Genomic DNA, 15,552 nt, shown 5'->3' with positions numbered 1-15,552 from the left:
AGATTTTGCTGGACAGTTTTTTTGACACCATGTCCCATTTGAAGCCCCCTGATGCACCCCTAGAGTAGAAACTCCATAAAAGTGACCCCATCTAAGAAACTACACCCCTCAAGGTATTCAAAACTGATTTTACAAACTTCGTTAACCCTTTAGGTGTTGCACAAGAGTTATTGGCAAATGGGGATGAAATTTGAGAATTTCATTTTTTTGCCTAATTTTCAATTTTAACCCATTTTTTCCACTAACAAAGCAAGGGTTAACAGCCAAACAAGACTGTATCTTTATTGCCCTGATTCTGCCGTTTACAGAAACACCCCATATGTGGCCGTAAACTACTGTACGGCCACACAGCGGGGCGTAGAGGGAAAGGTGCGCCGTTTGGTTTTTGGAAGCCAGATTTTGCTGGACAGTTTTTTTGACACCATGTCCCATTTGAAGCCCCCCTGATGCACCCCTAGAGTAGAAACTCCATAAAAGTGACTCCATCTAAGAAACTACACCCCTCAAGGTATTCAAAACTGATTTTACAAACTTTGTTAACCCTTTAGGTGTTGCACAAGATTTAATGGAAAATAGAGATACAATTTCAAAATTTCACTTTTTTGGCAGATTTTCCATTTTTATATTTTTTTTCCAGTTACAAAGCAAGGGTTAACAGCCAAACAAAACTCATTATTTATGGCCCTGATTCTGTAGTTTACAGAAACACCTCATATGTGGTTGTAGACCGCTGTACGGGCAAACGGCAGGGCGCAGAAGGAAAGGAATGCCACATGGTTTTTGGAAGGCAGGTTTTGCTGGACTGGTTTTTTGACACCATGTCCCATTTGAAGCCCCCCTGATGCACCCCTAGAGTAGAAACTCCATAAAAGTGACCCCATCTAAGAAACTACACCCCTCAAGGTATTCAAAACTGATTTTACAAACTTTGTTAACCCTTTAGGTGTTGCACAAGATTTAATGGAAAATAGAGATACAATTTCAAAATTTCACTTTTTTGGCAGATTTTCCATTTTTATATTTTTTTTCCAGTTACAAAGCAAGGGTTAACAGCCAAACAAAACTCATTATTTATGGCCCTGATTCTGTAGTTTACAGAAACACCTCATATGTGGTTGTAGACCGCTGTACGGGCAAACGGCAGGGCGCAGAAGGAAAGGAATGCCACATGGTTTTTGGAAGGCAGGTTTTGCTGGACTGGTTTTTTGACACCATGTCCCATTTGAAGCCCCCCTGATGCACCCCTAGAGTAGAAACTCCAAAAAAGTGACCCCATTTTAGAAAGTACGGGATAGGATGGCAGTATTGTTGGTACTAGTTCAGGGTAGATATGATTTTTGGTTGCTCTATATTACACTTTTTGTGCGGCAAGGTAACAAGAAATAGCTTTTTTGGCACTTTTTTTTTTTTGTTATTTACAACATTCATCTGACAGGTTAGATCACGTGGTAATTTTATAGAGCAGGTTGTCACGGACGCGGCGATACCGAATATGTATACAATTTTTTTTTATTTATGTAAGTTTTATACAATAACTTCATTTTTAAAACCAAAAAATTGTTTAGTGTCTCCATAGTCTGAGAGCCATAGTTTTTTCAGTTTTTGGGCGATTATCTTGAGTAGGGTCTAATTTTTTGCGGGATGAGATGACAGTTTGATTGGCACTATTTTGGGGTGCATATGACTTTTTGATCGCTTGCTATTACACTTTTTGTGACGTAAGATGGCAAAAAATAGCTTTTTTTACACCGTTTTTTTTTTTTTTTTTTTTACGGTGGTCATCTGAGGGGTTAGGTCATGTGATATTTATATAGAGCCGGTCGATACGGACGCGGCAATACCTAATATGTATACTTTATTTTTATTTATGTAGGTTTTACACAATGATTTTATTTTTGAAACAAAAAAAATGATGTTTTAGTGTTTCCATAGTCTAAGAGCCATAGTTTTTTCAGTTTTTGGGCGATTATCTTGAGTAGGGTCTCATTTTTTGCGGGATGAGATGACGGTTTGATTGGTACTATTTTGGCGTACATGCGACTTTTTTGATCACTTTTATTACCTTTTTTGGGAAGTAAGGTGGGCAAAATTTCAATTTTCTCATAGTTTTTATTTTTTTATTTTTATGGCGTTCACTGTGCGGGGAAAGTAACATGGCCGTTTTATAGATCAGGTCGTTACGGACGCGGCGATACCTAATATGTGTAGTTTATTTTATTTTTTTAATTTTTATTCAGTGATAAATGTTTTTTTTTTTATCTTAACTTTTTTCACTTATTCTTTTTATTTTTTGACCCAGACCCACTTGGTTCTTGAAGATCCAGTGGGTCTGATGTCTGTAAAATACAGTACTGTACTCTATATAGGGTACTGCACTGTATTTTACTTACACTGAACAGATCTATGCTTTCAGCACAGATCTGTTCAGCACCATGGACAGCAGGACGCCTGAGCAGGCGTCCTGTTGCCATGGGAACCTTCCCCGTCTGCCACAACTTCGCAGACGGGGAAGGGTGAGGACGGGGCTTCGGGGGGCTCTCTGGGGGCTCTCTCCCTCTCCATCGGGGGGCTGCAAAGGCACAGCAGCCCCCCGATGGGAGAGGGAGGGAGCTCCCTCTTACTGTTAACCTTTTCCATACAGCGGTCCGTACGGACCGCTGTATGGAAAGGGTTAAACGGCTGACATCGCATCAACGATGTCAGCCGTTTATACCAGGGTGCCAGCAATGTGCTGGCACCCTGGTATACCCACTGTACACCAACGATTACGCAATAGGAGGCGGGCGGGGGATCGCGATCCCGCCTGCCGCACCGCCCGCCTCCCGCAACGCCCCCCACCGCCTGCGACACCCCCCCTGCACCACCCGCCGCCATCAACTCATGCAGGGGTGCAGGGGGGGGTGTACTATATTGATTTTAGGCACTCTAAAGTTTCTGATCCCCGCGGTCAGGGACCGCGGGGATCAGAAACTGCAAAAAGCGCAGCAAACCGCAGGTCTGAATTGACCTGCGGTTTGCTGCGATCGCCGACACGGGGGGTCACATGACCCCCCCTGGCGTTTTAACAGGATGCCGGCTGAATGATTTCAGCCGGCATCCTGTTCAAATTAACCCCTGCGGCGCCGGAATGCCGATTTTAAAGTCAGGACGTACCGGTACGTCCTTGGTCCTTAAGGACTCGGGAAATAGGGCGTACCGGTACGTCCTATGTCCTTAAGGGGTTAAACATTAATTTAAATAAATAGAAAAACAAAACAAACAAAAAACAAAACACAGACATACGAAAATATACAGCAAACCTCTCAGAGCCGAGAGCTTTGAAAGACAGTATGATCATGGACTGTAAGTTAAGCGGTTCGCGCTGTATTAATCGCTGAAAACATGGAGGAGAATAAAATAGAAGATGAGAAACAACAATACAGCTCCTTTTTAAGCACTATAAAAAAAAAAAAAAAAAAAAGTGTAATCTATGACCAGACCACAGCAAAACCTGGAGGTAACCCGTGGGGATTATTTTATACTGTAGCTTTCCACGACTGTTCTGCAGCTAAAGTTCTCCGCTATGTGTGAACACAGCCTTTCCCAGCACGAGATGCGCTATGTCCATGCTGCGCAGTCACATCAGTGAAGCCAAAAGCTTCATTCACCAGCGGCTCCACAGCTCGCAGTGGGTGAGCAGTTGTGATAATGCAGAGCCTTGGTGGTCCCAAACATGCTGGCGTGTCTGTATTTTTATAATAAATATATATTTATTTATTTTTTATTTTTTTTAGAATACAGGTCTACTATACAAGACAAACGATGTGCAACGTGACTTGAGCTACATTCCATCTATTAGACACCCTCACAGGAGCGCTACACAACCCGGCACATTTCTGTAAAGTACAGGGTTTCCTCTCCATAAGGGTACATTCACACGACCGTATTTTTGGCTCCGCATCCGTTCCGCAATTTTGCGGAACGGGTGCGGACCCATTCATTTCAATAGGGCCGCAAAAGATGCGGACAGCACACAATGTGCTGTCCGCATCCGTAGATCCGTTCCGCAGCCCCGCAAAAAAGATAGAGCATGTCCTATTCTTGTCCGCAATCAGAACAGGCATTTCTATCATGGGGCCGGCTACATTCACACGGCCGGTATCCATGTTTTGCGGATCCGCAATTTGAGGACTGCAAAACACATATGGTCGTGTGCATGTACCCCAACATGAGCCCTGTTATTCACATCCAGTATCACAGATTTTATTTCTATAAGTATTTGGAACGACTTGGAAGGAAAGCTTTTAGCCCACACAAGAACGGGTGAATAATACATGCTGCTGATATTGAAGCATTGCCGTCGCAGCCAAACCAATAATCACAGTCCAGAAAGACCCTGGAAGAAGTTCTGGCGACACTATAAAAGCCAAGACGGACAGAACCTCATAGCTATAGACACCAAAGTGAGGTGCACTACAAGTAAGGGGGCTGACGAAACCATTTTTTTAATATTTTACTCTCCCCCAACAACATCCCTTTCTATTCTACTTTTAAGGTTCTTTCTCGAGTTAAAGGGCATCTGTCAGCAGATTTGTCCCTATGACACTGGCTGACCTGTTACATGTGCGCTTGGCAGCGGAAGGCATCTGTGTTGGTCCCATGTTCATATGTGCCCGCATTGCTGAGAAAAATGAGGTTTTTATATATGCAAATGAGCCTCTAGGAGCAACAGGGGTGTTGCCATTACACCTAGATGCTCTGCTCTCTCTGCAACTGCTGATCCCTCTGCACTTTGATTGGCAGGGCCAGGTGAGATCATGTTTTCACTGTCTGGTCCTATCAAAGAGCAGAGGATGTGGCAGTTGCAGAGAGAGCAGCGCCTCCAGGTGTAATGGCAACGCCCCCGTTGCTCCTAGAGGCTCATTTACATATATTAAAACATCATCTTTCTCAGTAATGCGGCACATATGAACATGGGACCAACACGGATGCCTTCAGCTGCCAAGTGCACATGTAACAGGTCAGCCAGTGTAATAGGTACAAAGCTGCTGACAGATGCCCTTTAAGAGCACGGTTTGGATGCTTAGGCGTCATGATGACACTTTGTTCAGCTCCAAGAGTTACAGAAGTGAAATACTGCAGCAGTGTTATCTCAGAGGTTCCGGTACTTCCAAAATCGGTACGTAGGGACACTTCTTGTAAGCACTTCACATGCTGTGATTTTCCCTGCTAAACTGCTAATTAGGATGACTGGTGTTGAAATAGTACATACCGGTAATAAAAATAAAAAAAAACCCTATCTGGTATGTGAATGAAGCTTCATAGGAACGTGTACCCAACACAAGCAGTATCCATATGCAGCACCCTACCAATATACTGTTACCTCTCCTGACATGCCCGTTTTGTACATAGAGGAGGAGAAGACGACTTTGTAGCCACAATGCTGCCAGACGGAGCCACACAGTCACAGGTAGGTAGTAGATAGAACGATTTAAAGCAATGCCTGGTCTAGCAAATATGTGTCTTCCCCATGTAACAACAATGATGGATTTTTCTTTTCTAGGAACTCTATTTTGTGCCTCTCCTCTATTATTCCTACTGGAAATGCATATAAATTGAAAATTGACCACTCCAGTTGGCAAAGGGTCTAGTATCATGAGAGTGCCTGGACAACATCAAAATGTTTTAGGAACACCCCCCCCCCCAACATACACAAACTTGTCAATGTTTTCAAAACTTTCTCGAAGGAAGGGCACAATGCAGGGATCTATGAAAATATGCTCCAGAATTTTTATTTCAGGAAGAATACATGTATTTATTAAAGCAGACATGTTCGGAGGGGTAATAGGTCCTCTTTATATGTGCGGTACATACAGCCATAGCACTGTGCGGACACTTTTGCATTCTTCCAGCTGGTAATACAGAAAACCCGTGTAGACAGACAGGTCCTGAACTCTCATCATCCCTGCTGCGCAGCTCCCGCAGCTTCATTAAAACACAGGAAACCCGAATTGTACAGAGCGCAGCTTTACTGTCTGATACCATAGCTGATCTTTCCAACATAAATTACTTTTAAATCTTTGTTGGCCCTGTCACCTCTCCTGACATGTCTGTTTTAGCTACTACTTGCATCCCCAACGCAATAGTTCTGGAGCATCTATTCTGATGACTATGATGTGCCATTCCTTTATTATTCCTGCTAGAACCTAGAATGTATGAATTACTAGCCGTTTGCCGTGAAGGTCCATATGGGTGTTACCAGTTGGAGTGTGTCCCTGCACAGCCTGACACTAGCAATAACTAATTAAATAGTGTTAGGCTGGGTTCACACGGGCGTAGCGGGAAAAGATGCGGTTGCGTTGCGGGAACATGCACGATTTTCCCCCGCGAGTGCAAAGCGTTTTAATGCGTTTTGCACGCGCGTGAGAAAGTTTTTATTATTTTCCCTTATAACATGGTGGAAGATCATGTGATGAGCTCAGTGATGTCACCACAGGTCCTGAAGAAAGAACAGGAGACTGGCAGATATGCGATCAATTGGAGGAGGGGAGTTTATTTTTTTAACCCTCAATTGACCTTCTACTAAGCATTCTGTATTAAAGAATGCTATTATTTTCCCTTATAACAATGTTATAAGGGAAAATAATACAGTGAATAGACTTTCATCTTACCAACTGTGCGTGAAAATCGCACCGCATCCGCACTTGCTTGCGGATGCTTGCGATTTTCACGCAGCCCTTTTCACTTCTATGGGGCCTGCGTTGAAAAACGCACAATATAGAGCACAAGTGATGTGTGAAAAATCACAGCTCATGTGCACAGCCCCATAGAAATGAATGGGTACGGATTCAGTGCGGGTGCAAGGCGTTCACCTCACGCATTGCACCCGCGTGGAAATCTCGCCCGTGTGAAAGAGACCTTAGGCCTCTTTCACACAAACATATTGGTTCCGTTCTGTGTATTGGGGTCCCCAATGCACGGGCAACGTCTGTGTGGCAGCCGAGACGGATCCAGACCCATTCAACTTGAATGGGTCCGTGATCCATCAATTCCGCAAAAAGATAGAACTTTAGCACGGATTGAAACCCCATGGAAGCACTCCGTAGTGCTTCGATGGGGTTCCGTTTCATACTGCATCTCCGGATTTGCAGACCCAGTCAAGTGAATGGGTCCACATCCGTGATGTGGAATGCACACGGCTGGTGCCCCGTGTATTGCGGAGCCACCGTATGCCGCCTGCAATACGGCCATCGGAGCACTACTGTGAAAGAGGCCTTAGACTGTGCAGGGACACCCCCCTAACTGGTAACACCCATCTGGACCTTCACCGCAAACAGCTGGTAATTCATACATTCTAGCTTCTAGCAGGAATAATAAAGGAATGGCAAAACATAGCGTCAGAAGAATAGATGCTCCAAAATTATTATTACATGGGGAATGCAATTAGTAACTAAAACAGACATGTCAGAAGAAGGGACAGGTCCTCTTTAAAGCAGCTTCCCCACCAAGTACACTTCTCACCTATCCCAGTGATGGCTAAACTCCGGCACTCCAGCTGTGGTGAAACTACGACTCCCAGCATGCTCCATTCATTTTTGTAGAGTTCTCAGAACAGCCAAGCAAGTGTGCATCTTGGGAGTTGTAGTTTTACCACAGCTGGAGTCCCGGAGGTTAGCCATCACAGCCCTATCCGGTGGATTGGTGATAAGTGTGTGATCACTGGGACCGCCAGCACTCACAAAAATGAAGATCCTGGAGTTCCCGATGATAATAGAGAGGTGATGCGTATGCATGACCACCACTCCATTAATTAACTTCTATGGGACTGTCAAAAATAGCGCTAAACGCTGTGCAGCGAAGGTCAGACATCTGCACCACCTCGCCATTTTCATAGGGAACTCAGAGACCTCTATTTTTGTGATTGCCAGGGGTCCCAGTGGTCAGTTCCTTTTTTTTTTTTTGTCCATTTAGAAAAAATAAAAATAAAAAATACTTTCAGCTTTCAGCCTTCAGCCAATGGTTCTATATGATCAGTCCCCATAGTACCTCACAATATGAATTGTTGCATGTGCCGGTCCACGGTTTTTAGAGAGGAGTAAATCCAGGTTGTGTAGGGAAAGCAGGAGAAGAACGAGAAGAACTCTGTTTTGCCTGCACTATATGTCCATAGGAGGTCGAAGTCCGAAGGTTATAAACCACTAACGGCATCAACTCGTAATCAGGTCGCAAAGATAGACTGACCAAACGAGAAGAACTGAACCCGGGAAACAGTGAAGACTTTAGACCCTGGAGGCATTACACAAGCATAGCCTCGTGTGCACCAGAAACCACACCGTGACATCGTACCGGCCCAGTGAGGAAACCGCCAGTCACCAAACAATAAAAATGCATCAGAGGTTATCCCGCCGGCCACAGAGAAAAACCTGCATGGTATACTACATATAGAGCACCATCGTATAGGTCTCACTGCAGGTAAATGTCCTTGGGACGGTGAATGCTCCTATGGCCTCATGCACACGACCGAATCCGTTTTGCGATCCGCAAATACTGTCTGTGTGCCACGCGTGTTATTTTGTGTTTACATTGACCCCATTTCACAGACTGAATAGGACATGTTCTACAATTTGCGGAACGGATGCAGACAGTAACGTGTCCGTCACAAATTATAAAACATGCCCTATTCTGGTCTGCAAAATGCAGTCAATGGGTCGGTAAAAAAAACGTGGACGGCACACAGAAGGTACCCGCGGTTACAGTGGTGTGTATGAGGTCTATACCTGATTCTATCAAAAGTCACTCTGTAGTACTGCATATATGCGGGCGAGATCAGATTAATTTTCTTCTATTCTGTGATTTTCCAAATTGCCATGTCTTAAAGGGATATGGCGACCGCAGAAGTTTACGATATTATAAGTAGCCCGGTGCACAGTAATGGAAGGGAGTCTGTTCCCATAACTAGGAGAATATAATGCACCCCTTTCCCAGCTTCCCTCCATTCCAGCAGATGCTGCCGTTGGCCGGCTTGCATGACCTTGATACTTCTGAGAACTGCGACCCGCGCTTACGATGGCACGTCTTGAGGCTAGGTCATAAATGTAAATTTCCCCTCCAGTTGCACTACTACAAAGTCCACTCAACTAAACAGATTGGCCCAGATTTAGGCTACTTTCCCACTGGCATTTTGGCTTTCCGTTAGCAAGATCCGTTCAGGGCTCTCACAGGCGGTCCAAAACGGATCAGTTTTGCCCTAATCAGGGGCGTAGCTAAAGGCTCATGGGCCCTGGTCCAAGGGTTCAGCTTGGGCCCCCCGGTTGCCTTAGTGTTTTGTGGCTAGGGAAGCACATAGCCTTCATGCTGCCTGCGGTAAAAAATTTAAACAGTAGACCCCCCCAACCCCCTCCACCTATGCCGAATTCTTGACCTAACCCCTTCCCTCCAGCCAGAGCTTTAACTTGACCAGCATGCACTTTCTATAATACTGGTATCTTCTTATGTGGCACAAGGGTCTTTGGGCCCCCTCAGGCTCATGGGCCCGGTAGCGACTGCTACCTCTGCACCCCCTATAGCTACGCCCCTGGCCCTAATGCATTCTGAAAGGAAAAGGGTCCGCTCAGAATGCATCAGTTTGGCTCCGTTAAGTCACCATTCCGCTCTGGAGGCGGACACCAAAACGCTGCCTGCCAAACGGATCTGTCCTGACACACAATGTAAGTCAATGAGGACGGATCCGTTTTCTATGACAATAGAAAACGGATCTGTCCTCCATTGACTTTCAGTGGTGTTCAAGACGGATCAGTCTTGGCTATGTTAAAGATAATACAAACTGATCCGTTAAGAACGGATGCAGACGGTTGTATTATCTGAATGGATCCGTCTGTGCAGATCCATGACGGATCCGCACCAAACGCGAGTGTGAAAGTAGCCTTACTAATGTATCTGCGCCCAAAAAAAAAAAAAAAGTTGGCAAAATGGCACATGTAGGGTTTCTACACTTCTCCTGACATGCTTGGCAATATACTAAGACACTCATCATTTAAGATCTCTGTTTACAGTCAGCGAATAGAAAAACCTTTTAGTAAGTGTACAAGTGAAATACTCACGGCGTAGAGTCTGGTGAATGGATGCCACTTTAAACTGATGGGAAAACAGTGACGTGCACCCAGCCTCAAGAAACACCATCAATAACTGTTTGGCTGGCCGCTGCCCCCGATGATCAGCTGCGGCCAGCCAAACATGACAGGGAGCGGCATTGCAGTAGCCAGCTCTGTCCAATGCACAATGGAGGAGCTGTGCAGTTCTGGCCCTGGAGCTATAACCAAACAGCTGAGCCACAGTGGCGTCAAACCCCTGCCGATAGGATATTGATAACCTATTCTGTGAATGGGCTATCAACATCAAAATCTGTCAAATAGAATAAAACCGTCTCACCAGAGACATGTGTCTTGACAGTTGAACATCATGGTCTTGGTCCTATCTTACATTCTTGAGAAATATACAAATAAAGCCCTAGGAGCAATAAGGGCGGTGCAGTTGCACCTCGTTGCTTCCAGAGGCTCTGAACACTGCCCTTCATGCCACTTCCCCACCACTAAGCGACAGGGCCAGGCAGTCAAGACGTACCCACACTTGGTTCTGAAATCTTGCGGGAGCTCATTTGGCGCGTGCACTGTACAGGGGTGCACTGTACAAATGGCGTGTGCACTGCTCCATTTGATGACAGAACCCCTTTAAGATATTCAGAATTTTATGGAATGTTGTAAATTGCAAAGTTCTGCAAAAGCGGAGTGTTTCCCATGCCAAGCGTCCAGGGATCTTCAAATTTAGGTGTGAGCACATCTACTCCAACTATTATAGCTGCATGTATTATCCCTATAGTAATAGATTTCTGTACTCAAAACTGGAGAAAGTCCCCCTAAAAGGGCGAGCTACACGGTAACTTCCGCATGGCGATTCCCAGCAGAACACAAAACACACATTGTGATTGTTTTCAATAGTCAAGTCACATGTGCCAGCGTCATGAGAGGCTCTTGGCACCACCAACTGGAGGAGAGCCATGGACTGGCAGGGGTCATCACCTCAAGTGGCAGTGACATGTCCTTACCGCAAGGACAGGGGCTAAAAGCATCCGAAGCTCTGACACCAGACACGATGTGAACAGAGCCCTATCGCTGCTGCTGATGTATTTAGATGAGAGGATTGTCTAGACTTGAAATTGAAAGCACCTATTCACTGACTGCAAGCAGAGATCTTAGAAATGGTCAAGAATAGAAAAATTAAGTAGATTAGGCAACATGCACACGAATGTTGTTGGTTTCCGTGTCCATTCTGGTTTTTTTTTTTGCGGATAGGATGCAGACTTATTCATTTCAATGCGTCCACAAAAAATGCGGACAGCACACCGTGTGCTGTCCGCATCAGCATGTCCGTTCCGTAGCCCCGGAAAAAAAATAGAACATGTCCTATTCTTGTTCGTTTTAGGCATTGTTACAATGGATCCGCAAAAAGAAAAAAAAAGAAAAAGGGAGGTCATCCGTTTTTTATTTGCGGACCGCAAAACACATACGGTCGTGTGCATGTAGCCTTAGAGGAGTTTCCCATTATAATGAGTCCTTTAGGAAACCTATGAATAAAATAAGTTTGCCCTTACCGTTAGCCACGCCCTCAGCACTTTGATTGACAGGACCAGGCAGTGAAAATGTCATCTCATCTGGCCCAGTCAAAGTGCAGAGGGCGCAGCAGTTGCAGAGAGAGCGGAGCCTCTAGGTGTAACGGTAACGCCCTCGTTGCTCCTAGAGGCTCATTTGCATATATTAAAACATCATTTTTTTCAGCATTGCGGTTACATATGAACATGGGACCAACACAGATACCTCCAGCTGTCAAGTGCACATGTAACAGGTCAGCCAGTGTCATAGGTACAAATCTTCTGACAGATGCCCTTTAACAGGTGCATTCACACATCAGTGGTTTTCCAGGGTACGTGGGTCAGTGATGTCACCACACGTCCTACTCTGTCCACGATTACGGATCCCTCTTGCACATTATAGTCTATGAAAACCACCGACACAACGTGGATGTCATCCGTGTTCTGTCAGCGATTTGCACTGGTAGGAGATGCTCTGCAACAGGGGTCTGAAACTTTTCACGCTCCAGCTGCTCAGAAACTACCACTCCCAGCATTCTCAGCTGTTCTTGTAACTCCCATAGAAGGGAAAAGAGGATTCTGGGAGTTGTAGTTTCGGACCAGCTGGAGTGTCGGAGGTTGTTGATCCCTGCTCTGGAAAATTATTTTCAGCCTAGCCCATCGGTGTATGTGGAACCTGGATGACAAACGGAGGGCAAAACGTGGACCAAACACGGATCCTTCACTGGACGAAAGCCAAAACGGACCTGTGAAAGAGACCTTGGTAACCCTCGACCTGGGTGTCACAGTACGCTGATACGCTATATACAAGATGGCGGTTGCTCCCCAGCATTGGCACCTTGTTACTTATGTCTTTTATTTTAAGGATGTGAATGAGTCCGGGGTGGCAGTGACATCATTCCCACACAGCTTGTCCCAGTGACACCACTATGCGGATTTCCACTGACATGTATGTACTACTGGCAGTCGTAGTACACTGCCTGCCCTGTGCTCCTATAAATTGCACAACCAGACCATTCCTAGTGATGCCACCCACAAACCTGCAATGCCACCCCTCCTAGTAACCCATAGATATTACGTGTCTATGGGCACCCCTACTTTGCCCATGTAACAGGGTGGCACTTTAAGGCAGAGGTGAGGAGGCCGGAGTATCACAGGGCAGGAGTTACTGTTACACTTTCCCAACTTAATACAATTATATAACGATGTCAGCCATGACAATGTTACTGCCTAGGACAGGAGACTCCATAGTCATCCTGTGCCCTGCCCACAGACGGGCACGGCCAGCTCAGGTCACGTGATGCGGATGGGGTACAGAAGTGCGTTGCTCCCCGAGAGATACAGCAGTGCCCCCTCTATACGTGAGATAGGGGGGGGGGGGGGCAGGAAGAGAGAAGGTAAACGCCAGAAACTTACCTGAGAGGCGACAGCGGCGACTACGTCCTCCCAACCCAAAGTCTGCAATTCCCAGTTCTCAGGTCTCTCTTACCTGCCCGGGCACAACCTAACCCACCAGCTAAACGCTGCTCACGGGCGCTTTAGGCACCACCCAATCAAACCACCGCCTCCGACGCAAAATACAGACGCGATTGGTTCACTGCCCCGTCAGTCAGCCGCTATCCCCCCCTCCCACGACACGCCTCTTCTTGGACGGCGATCCTCTCTGCCTAAAACCCCCGCACATTGGCTCGTGGGCCCGCCTCCTCCGCATCCCGATTGGCTACTTTAGCCGGAGCTGAAATCTCATTGGCTGATGTTCTGTTCTGAGAGGAATCTGGTTGACTATGGGAAAAGACTATCAAAAGTTCGAGGAGGGAGGGCATTTCCGCTTATGTTATGACGGGTTTGGTTGCGCGGTGGTTATGATACACCCGCATGAGGGCGGAGACTTGGCACCCTGGTTTGTGGAGAGGCTTCACAGTGGGTGTGTGTGGGATTATTGATTTTTTTTTGGGCGAAATATTTGGCTAAAGTCAAGTGTGAGAAACCACACAACCTCTGAGATTGCTGCTAGGACACTAATTGAGAATATAAACACACCGCTTTTGGTTTTGCTCCCATTTTGCATGAGCTGAACTCAAAGATCTGAAACATTTTCTACATAAACAAAAGACCCATTTCCCTCAAATATTGTTCACAAATCTGTCTAAATCTGTGTTAGTGAGCGCTTCTCCTTTGCCGAGATAATCCATCCCACCTCACAGGTGTGGCATATCAAGGTGCTGATTAGACAGCGTGAATATTGCACAGGTGTGGCTTAGACTGCCCACAATAAAAGTCCACTCTGAAATGTGCACAGTTTTGCCTATGTCACTTGTGTCACTTTCGGCGGTATGTAGTCACATGGCACTAAATAGGGATGGTCAGCACCTTGTAACTGGAGGAAAATCTGCCAAATCTGCCCCAACACCATTTTTTGGGTATAATACATGTGACCAAGGGTGCAACTTTTAGTGCATCATTTTGTGTCATTTGGTCAAATTGTGCAAGCCTCGCCACTTTGTAGTGAAAATTTCAGATTATCCACAATTTAAAAAAATATATATTTTTATGGTCCCCCCCCCCCTTCATGTGATTCAGTGTTAAAAACGTTCCTACTGGGCCAGTGCTGCGCTCCTTTGTGTAATTAGGTTGTGGGCACTTTCTGGGACAGGTCATATTTTTTTGACGGACAGGAAACACGGATCACGGACGCGGGTGCCAAACGGTGCATTTTCCGAGTTTTCAACGGACCCATTGAAAGTCAATGGGTCCGCAGAAAATCACGGAAAACGGAACAACGAACACGGATGCACACAACGGTCGTGTGCATGAGGCCTAAGTGTAATTTATGATGTGAAACTTTTTAAAAAGTTGCTTCTCCGCATCAGAAAATTACCTGGTGTACTTGAGCAGACAAAGGAGTACACCACTTGTGCCAAATATATTATTACTGAGCGTCATTTCGAAATTTGGCGCAACCTCACAAAGTAAAGAAAGTCTTATAACCGACACCCAAACCGCCGTAGATGATAAATTCCCGCCTATATGTTATCCTCAGGGTAGGTCATCAGTATCTGATCGGTGACTGGCGATTGGCACATGTAACAGTAGTCCGTGAGCTGTAATTTATGCTGTTTTTTGTTGTAAATTATAGTAAATCTGAAGAGAAGTCCCACATCCTTCTCCTAAGCCCTGACCCTTTTCTCTCCAAAGCACAAGAAACATACATTGTGGCATAATAGAGAAATAGAGAAAAAGAGAAAATAGTGGCTCACCCCCCCCCCCCCCCCCCTCATCACCAGGACCCAGGTGCTCCTGTTATTGGACTACCCCAAGGTCATACCGTATTTAGAAGTAATGTGATTCAGAATTTAACAGGCACTCTGTCACCTGGAGCTGCACATGAAGCAAGTTTTGTTAGTATATAACGTACCTTAAAATACAAAATATATATCAAAATACATAAAAATATATATAAAAAAAAATGAAAGTGTAAAAAAAGAGTAAAAAATGGTCCACTGTAGGACAGTCAATAATTCTGCAATAGAAAATCCTGCCAGTAGAGGGCGAAAGAGAGATACTTCACAATTGTAAAACTTCTTCAAAGTCCTAGAAATTCATCCAATAAGCTGAGTACATCATGATAGTTCATCAAAGTAATTTGACGATCAAAGAGGCATGGTTCAACATTTAGTAGACATATTTTTTCCTTTTATAATTGAAGCCTGTTCATGATTTTTCACTGTCCATTCAAAGATGTTATGTCATAATATGATAGTGATTCTTAGTTATTGTTAAATATTAGATATTAGTTGATTTCAGTTCATTAGTAGTTAATTGTAGGAAGATGAGACCCAAATGCAGGTATATCATTTTTGGAAACAGCTATATCGCTGTATCAAAATGCTTGATGCTGGTACGGAGAATTGTAATAGATTTATTCGTGT

The 15,552-nt window shown here is 45.1% G+C and overlaps 1 protein-coding gene across 6 annotated transcripts in view; it reads right to left on the bottom strand.

Moving 5' to 3' along the window:
• The window catches only part of NUMB (NUMB endocytic adaptor protein), a 91,943-nt gene extending 78,783 nt beyond the window's left edge, over positions 1 to 13,160 (bottom strand). For 5 of the 6 annotated variants that reach the window (XM_044271470.1, XM_044271475.1, XM_044271472.1 and 2 more), the window contains exon 1: positions 13,040 to 13,160. The gene's annotated coding sequence lies outside the window, so the exon portion shown is untranslated. Of the gene's footprint in view, positions 1 to 8,025; positions 8,120 to 13,039 lie in introns of those variants that run through there. The other variant, XM_044271471.1, reaches the window with a different exon arrangement.
• Positions 13,161 to 15,552: the final 2,392 nt, after the last annotated feature.

This window comes from Bufo gargarizans, chromosome 11 (assembly GCF_014858855.1).
Source record: "Bufo gargarizans isolate SCDJY-AF-19 chromosome 11, ASM1485885v1, whole genome shotgun sequence".
Classification (NCBI taxonomy): Eukaryota; Metazoa; Chordata; class Amphibia; order Anura; family Bufonidae; genus Bufo; species Bufo gargarizans.
This window is presented reverse-complemented; position numbering and strand designations above follow the sequence as displayed.